The sequence below is a fragment of the Chrysemys picta genome, chromosome 2, assembly GCF_011386835.1.
Source record: "Chrysemys picta bellii isolate R12L10 chromosome 2, ASM1138683v2, whole genome shotgun sequence".
NCBI lineage: Eukaryota > Metazoa > Chordata > Testudines > Emydidae > Chrysemys > Chrysemys picta.
In genome coordinates, this window is record NC_088792.1 from 241,094,654 (window position 1) to 241,103,411 (window position 8,758).

Sequence of the window (8,758 nt, forward strand, 5' to 3'; positions counted from 1 at the left end):
CAGCTCCAGCCTTGGCCCCTGGCCATGGCCCTGCTCCTGGCCCCAGACCTGCCTTGAGCCGTGGCCCCAGTCTTGGCCACCTTATCCCTGTCTGTGTCTCTCCCCCTTCCCCAGGAGCTGTGGCCCCACTCCTGGCCCCAGCTTGGGAATGGCAGACAGGGTTAAAGGGGGGGCGTGACCCTGAAAAGTTTGGGGACCACTGTTGTAAAGTCTATTACTTATCTGGTAACTGCACCTTACAACATTTAACAATGTAAAACTTTGCAAGCTGGGTTTTTCCATTTTGCCTTTTGGCCTGGTTGTAAACACTGTGGGGCCTTGGCTTAGTTCAGTCAACAGCAGCATGAGAGACCCATAGAACTAGACAAAATAATAAATACGCCTATACACATTTCCTCAAATTTTGGAACTGTAAATTATTTCTCTCATCCTCTTCATTCAAGTCGATTATGTTAGAGGCCCTCAGATTTATTCTCCAAGACCTCCATTCTGTGCAACAATACAAATAGTCTTATAGTAATGTGTGAGATAACATTTAGAAGGTAAGCTTCAAAATGTTAACGGAAACAGTTTCTAGCTTTTGAGCTGTCTTCCTGATAAGCTGACATAAGACTTTCTCTTACTATATGTTTATACAGAAACAATCATATTTGGCACAAAAGGGCCAAATCCTGATCATGGATCTGCGAACTATAGCAATTCAATGCATGATAGAGTTTTGTGGCTCAATATTTATTACTCCTGCAGCTTCATATGAATAGAATGTAAGTAAAATGCATGTCATAAGAATCAGTAATGCTTTCAGTTTAATATTACATGGTATTTTAATGTAGATTCTGGGGAGCCTCTAGAGATAGGTAAATGCAATTTCTGAGCAATTTCCAATTGAAAAATTAAGGATACTTCTCTAAAATATGTTTGATTTATTTAGAGAGTTCTGAACTTAAAATGTTTAGAGACATACAATAATATAGACACAATGCAAGGAAGTGTCCATAGTCATCTCAGTATGGGTCCTGAATCCTTCTAGTCATTATAACTCCACACATTAATAAACGATTGTTTTGGTCTTAGAAGAAGGGAGGAAACAGACATAGAAGAGAGCAACAAGGGAGCCAACGCAGGTTTCTGTGTTGTGTTAAAATGAAGACAGAGAATTAGTCAAAGAGCATGTGGGCAAGGAAACCTTTCCTGTAACTCAGGCCCTAATCCAAACCTCATTGAAGTCACTGAAAAGAATCCACCCTCACATTAACTTCTGTTAAGATTGGTTCGGACCCACAGCGAGTACACAAGTCACTGTGCTACATCAGTGTTAAAAATTATTTACAAAGCTCATCTGAAGGAAGTGTACTATCATAAGTAAAGGCTAATAGGATCATTTAATTCCTTTGTCATCTTCTGTCTTAAAATAAATCTGCTTCCTTAATTCAAAGTGATACGGTGATTATTTTTGTTCACGCTGTCCTGGTTTAGTTTTGGTGCCGTAGGATTAGAGTTTCCAAGTTCTATAATATTTGATTTCATAATAAAACTGAGCCCTTAAAATTAACTTGGAACCAAGCCATTCCTAAAATGAAAGGTAGGACAAGGAAAAGTGGCAGCTTGCCAGTGCTAGTGGATTCAGTAACTCAGGAGACTTTTGATTTGATGTGATAAGTTACTTTTCCTTATAGTCAATTTGTCAAATGGATTTTTTTAAAAACTTTATTAACATAGACATTTTCCTAAAATATGTCCTCTGATGCTTATTGTTCCAGAATTGTATGCGTCATTAAAAATGATACAGACACAAATGCTGAACATATTCCTTAGCACAGGAACTAACCTGTCAAAATGGGAAACAAGATTTAATTGTGGAGTCCCATCTCAAAGAGAATCTGTCTCTACCTGTCACATGAAATCTAAGTACTGTGAGCATACATCAATCTTCATTCAGGTGGCCTCTTCCTATTCGCATTTATGGCTGGTTTAAGTGGCATCCAGGGACCTTGGTGCCACTTATCATAGACACTGGGTCACTCTGGCAAGCAGTTCATTGGTTTCTATTCAACAGTGCTGATCCTTGGCACTAGAGCTGGTTGACCTGATGGAATCAGGGATTTTGGAGGCTGCTTAAACTGAGTATAAGTATGAATATGAGAGGCAACACTGTATAGAACAAGTACTGGTCAGTACATACTTTATTCTCCCAACAAAAGCAAATACCTATTGAAGCCTAAAATAAAAACCTACAGTAGAAACCAATGAATTAGCTGTCAAAATGAAGAGAGAGTAATTCTATGATAGACTATCACTGTAATAAAAAAGAAGGGTGGTACAATTTTTTTTTAATGTCACATTCCACCTGATGTGAATTGGCTAGGAATGTTATATAACGCTTTGAAGTTTGCTCATTATCATCTTTTAAATTCTGAAATTCTTGCAATGTAAAAATTGAGGGGCAAGTAAGTTTGGCCCCTCCATAATCTCTGACAGTAAAGCGTAACATCAACTATCACTGAGCCAGAGTTTCTGCCTTTAACTATTAACAGAAGAATGCATTCAGCTGAACATAGGAAGAGGATCATCTATCAGCTTCAGCTTCACTATTTTACCAAATCCTTTGCATTGGCAGATATTGCATTATACAGCACCTGGCAGCAGAGCTATCACACTGTGAACAAGAGAGAGTTGATGTCAATTCTGACTTCTTTACTTCCAGTCAGACCCACTAACATTTTTTAAAGTTGTGTGAGATTTCCTTTATAGTGTAGTTAGCTTGCCGTCAGAAAAGTGACTGTAAAAATATCACTGGAGGAGATTCTTCTCAGCAACTTCCATATCAACTTTCTTCACTTCACAAGTTGGTTTATTTTTATTTGTTCACTCCATGACAAAACTCAACCTGGGATCTGAAAATTCAGTGTTCTTTTTTCCCCACATCACTGGTAATGAAAATTTGAAGCCAGTTTCTGTCCCATTTTACACTTGTGCAGTCTCATTAATGGCAGTGAAGTGGCATAGTATACATGAGCATTGAATTTGAGCCTTCTGTAGTTATTATAACTAGAGCTGGAAAAAACAAAATGGAAGTGGGGGGATTTTGAAACAAAGTATTTGGCGATTCTCCCATTTTGCAACAAATCAAAATTAGTAATTGCATCAAAATTTTGAGAACTGAAACATTTCAACCTGCTCTAGTTAGTTAACTTTATTTCTGGTTAATTTCAGCCAGCTCACTTTCAACTGATAATTCTATTGGTACTGCATAAGATAGGAAGCAATTCACCTCAGTCTTCCATAGCAGCAATGGCTCTCAGTACTAGTGTATATATATATTGACTAAGATACCCTTCCTAAAACCTGTCTGTAAAGATGAACTGCTCAAACTGCCTGATAAGTAAAGAACTTTTGTCATTAGTACTTTAAGTACTGTGCTAAGGCATATGTGAGTCACATGGGATATTTACTAATGTTATGCTCAGATCGAGGTCAATATATGACCCTTAGTAACTATGATGTAGTGTGAATAAAGAGGTCATTTCTTCTTCCCCTCTATAAAATGTTTAAATTCCTAATGACACTTTTGTGGGGGAAAAAATCACCATCATCATGCCCTTCACTGTTAAAATAAGAAAGCAGTCCAGGATTTTTTCCTTATCATCTGTTTTTCTAAACTGTTTGCAAAATCCTTGGCATTTGAAAGAAGACTTTTCTCAAGCGTTAAATCTTTACTTTTAAAGGCTTTAGCCCACGGGGGGGTTGAACCTGATCTCTCCATGGAGTATTTCATGCTAGCCCTACGGAGTTTTCGTTTCTGCAGAAGTCCATGTTGATCTGATACACAGCTGACAATAGTTTTTTTCTGACCTCTTCAATCCTTTCGTTTTTTCTGACAGCCAAAGTATGGGGTTTGGGAGTCAGAAAGGGAGAGAAATGGAAGGGAAGTCAGACAAAAGATTTATTGTGACTAAATATACTCTGAGATAGGACTGTAAATAGAAATTAAACCTTCATTCCCTTCACATACTGTTGGTAATATGTTGTGACATCACTTTCAGAATCAGTTCTCTCACTATTATTTCTTGTTTTTTCTTCTGGAAATAAATGACATAGTGGCAGAGTCACTGAAATTTCAAAATTCCAGAATGTTTTACAAAGAGCATCACCCCTCACATGTGCAAAGGCCAGAATGTTGGTGCACAGTGTGCCCATAAATTATCAAAATAAAAATGAGATAAAATAGCTTTTAAAATAAGGAGGTGCAGCTGCCAAACACTATAGGCACAGGCAAATGGGCAAGTGTGGGACTAGGTAACTGATTGTACCTGGGCAGATGACAGAGACAATAGCATTTCCAGGAAACCCAGGCACTAGCATGATGCAAATGGAATCAGGGTTTTTTGACAGAGTAACAGGATCAGGACACGGGAGGTTCTCCAGCTGTTCTGTGCCTAATCAGCTCTTGGCCATATTGAGCCTGAACAAGGAACAGTTTTCTTTCTCAGCCATTAGGAAAGAGGATTCCTTTAGAAATCACTGCCAAATGTGAGGTAAACAGAGAAAGATACATCCACAACAATTAAAGTAAACTTAAAAGCACAAACAAAAATAAACACTTGTGTTTCCTCATGCAGTCCTGCCACACCCATGTGTGGTAGTGCTTACCTTGGTAAGTGGTATTTGCTGGGTTCAGACAGAATGAGAGAAGCCCAAGAGCCCAAGACCAGAGTGAACCCTTTACATTAGATGAAGGTTTCTGACCGTCAGAGGGGTGAAATATTGGAACAGCCTTCCGAGGGAAACGATGGGGGCGAAGGACCTGTCTGGTTTTAAGATTAAGCTAGATAAGTTTATGGAGGGAATGGTTTAGTGGGATAACCTGATTTTAGTCAAATGAACAGTGTGCCATCGCTGGTAAATGGTATCAATGGCCAATGAGGGTCTGGCTGGAGAATCTTGCCTACATGCTCGGGGTCTAACTGATCGCCATATTTGGGGTCGGGAAGGAATTTTCCTCCAGGGTTGATTGGCTGAGGCCCTGGAGGTTTTTTGCCTTCCTCCGCAGCATGGGGCAGGGATCTCTAGCAGGAGGGTTCTCTGCCAATTGAAGTCACTAAGTCACAGGATTTGGGGACTTCATCAGCAGAGTCAAGGAAAGGGTAGGGACTGTTTTGTGGCCTGCAGCATGCAGGGGGTCAGACCAGATGATCATAATGGTCCCTTCTGACCTTAAAGTCTATGAGTCTATGAGTCTATGAGTGGACTACTGTAACTTCCATATTCATCATTCATACATGTTTGTGATATTTCATACAAAGCATGCGATGAAAGATATCATATGCAAGGTCATGATCTGTCAAAACCTATTGTTCTGTCAAAAAAGGTATATCCTTAGTGTGTATGAAGTTATGAGATTTTGCTGTCTGGTTGCTATTGAAATATATTGTGAGTGTGGGATCGCCCACTGCTACTTCTCCAGTGACAACAAAGGAGGTGATACACACCCAGGCGAGTGTTAAACAACCATTAATCAGCAGGAGAACTGTAAACAAGGTATTTACAATTCTATAAGAGAACTGTGCAAGCAATGGGGATTGCTCAACTCTGTGACTCAGCAAGGCCCACCAGGACATATCTGGGCTAGTATTTTCCAGACACATGGACTGAGGGTATAAAATAAAGGACAGTGGCATTATGCAATCACCTCTCTCCTCCCCTACCTATGCTGAAGGCAACAAGAATGCTGGGAAATCAAGGACTTTGAACTAAGGAGACTGGTCCCAGGCTGAGACGGAAAGTCAGCCTATGTATTAAGAACTGTAACCTACCTGCAACATCCAGTGGGGTGAGAAAAACTGCTTGATCCAAATATTGCTTAGTCTAATAATGTTTAGGATTTAGACTGCATGCTTACTTTTTATAACTATCTCTGACCTTTATGCCTTCCACTTATAATCACTTAAAATCTATCTTTTTGCAGTTAATAAACTCATTTTAATATTTTATCCTTACAGTGTGTTCGTCTATAGTGCTTGGAAAATCTGCTCAGGTTACACAGGCTGATGCAGGTCCACTTTCTTTGATGAAGTGGTGGACTAGTTAATAAGTTTGCACTGTTCAAGAGAAGGTCTTGAGCAGTGTAAGATGATATATTTCAGAGGTGCAAGGCTGGGGGTTTGGGAGATTTGCTAGTGCTTCCCAGTGTATAGTTCATGAGTGCCTTAGAGAATATTCATGCACCTTAGTTGGGTGTGCCTCTGCATGCTGGTTGCTGAATGATAACCGTGCCTGTAGGGGTTTGTTGCCTATCACTGGCAAAGCATAGTGAGAGACAGTCCAGGCTGGAAAGTTAAGGGGGCACAGTGGTCCGACAGTTCCAGGTTGTACCCTGGGGATCCTGTCATATAATATATACTATTCAAGGCTCATCTTTATTATGTGGTCTCAAAGTGATTGCTGTCTTCCTGGATAGTATCTAAAACTCCATATCCAATTAAATTCAGTGAGTGAGTTTTGCCACCCTTGAATTGAAGCTAATAATTAATAAAGTTGTATTAAAAAAAACACTCTACTAGTTCTGTTAAATAAATTGTGCTTTCGCTATCAATAAATCTGTAAAGCCCTCCAGACCCTTAAGAATTATAGTTATATATAAATAAGTATATTTTCCATTACAATAGGACAAGTCCCCTTGTCGTCTACATGAAATAGGTATAGATACTTCTGAGCTCTTCTAGAAACATTTTCTATCTCAGTGTGCAGTGTATATTAGAGCACACAATACTTAGTATTGCTCTCTTAAAATCTGCTTGGGTGTTTATTATTTACGACACCCACATTTCTGTGTGCCTTCGGTATAGTTGAAAATCCTTGCAACAGCTGTGGCATATTCCTTGGGCATATACCAGTTAGAACTCATGCACCATATGCCAGTTCAGAATGATGATGTAAATACATGACAATCCATCTGCACTAAACTACCAATTAAAGACACATTTTAACATGCAAGGCAAATTGTCATTATAGCTATAATTTTATTACTTTCTTCAAGAAAACTTTGCATAAGATGTTTGTTTTGAGAAGTGGTCAGTTATATGTATTTATCCTGGTAAATGGTATTTATTTAAGAGAAATATAAGTTTTCTTATACCCCTAAAAATAAAAAGGTGATTCCAGGGACTGTGTCTAATCAAAATGAATCTAGTTAGCTTAAAAGACAACTTTTCACCTCCTGATGCACCATCTCTATTACAATAACTGTCAGTTTTTTTCTGCCAACTGGTCTTTCAGGTCCATAATACTGTCTTCTAAATCTATGGCATGGTCAATTTCCCAGCAATTCTCATACGATGGTATGTTCCCCAGGATACTCATAAACTAGCAGTTAACAGAGTCTCAGGTCTTCTTATTGGTCAATTCTGTCTGAGGTAAAATACTGGTATTTTAAATCCAGCACCATGTGGCATTGCACACAACGGCTAATTTGGTAAGCTTTTGCACCACCTCAGTTTAGACCTGCTGGTTGTTTACAGCCACATTTAGTTTTACCAGGATAAACAAATCATACCACATCAGAAACATAGTTCACCTATAGAATTGGGTCAGTTTCCAATGCAGCCAAGAAAATCTGATAGGGACAACTGTTATAAAAAAAGCCATATTTGGCTAGCACATAAATTCATCTCTCTCCTAGAAGAGGATGCTTTCAATCAAGTACTCATTATAGGTCTTATCAGAAAATTCTCGGCGTTATACATTGGCAAGGAAATTCCTGTTATTTTATCACAAGCATTGACCAATTAAGATGCCTTCCAGGCCCATGGGAAAACAGCACCTACTGGGAAACATGAATCACTTCATTGTGTAATGGAAATAAGAAAACCTGCTGAACTGAAGTTCCTGTACATGGGAAACCACATGCATACTGGAAAGAAAGCAGAGCCGATAGTAAAGCATCTGCTGGAGAAGAGCTAAGTTTTTTGTTACAAACAATAATTGTAATATTTGCTTGGAAGACAGCTGTTGGCAATTCTTTAATGTCAAGTGTAGACAGGGTTTATGTGTGAGTATTGAGTTCTGGCTACAAATTATTTTTACAATGAGGGAGATTGACAATCAGAACATCCTCCATCAGAATGCAATAAAACAATCAGTCCATTACCCCTATTCCTCAGAAGACAGAGGGGAACATCCTTAACTATAGGCAGGAAGATGAAGAAGTAACTTCACATTTGGAAGGGACAATTCTGTCAAACATAGTCATTGTTAGAGGGCTTTCCCTTCACCTCCTCCCCTGGTTCTGGTCACGCAGACAGAAAGCAGAAGACCAGAAGACCGAAGTGCAGGCAATGCAATGTTTATTGGGGTTAGCTCCAAGCAAATGTTTCCCAGTGTTCCGTTTCCAGCTCTGACGCCGCAGACCATTTACTCCATGTTCCCCTTCTCAGTTCTGATGCTGCAGAGCCTTTACCCTGTGTCCCCTTTCCCAGCTCTGAAGCTGCAGAGCCTTGCCTGTGTCCCCGTTCCCCATCCCCCCTTCCCTCCCCATTCCATATTTCACTATTCACTGCTCATTCCCTATTTCCCTATTCCCAGCTCCTCCTCCTTAGCAGGTCCAAATATACCTGCAGTGCACGCCCCTAGTCACACCCCTTACAACTTATGGTCATGTTCTGTTTGGGAGGGTTGTGAGTTGGGGTCTTCCCACCCCTTTTGTACCCCATGGGAGGGGTAAGGAGTGAGGTTGTGCTCTGGCCAAGGCCAGGCCTTTCTT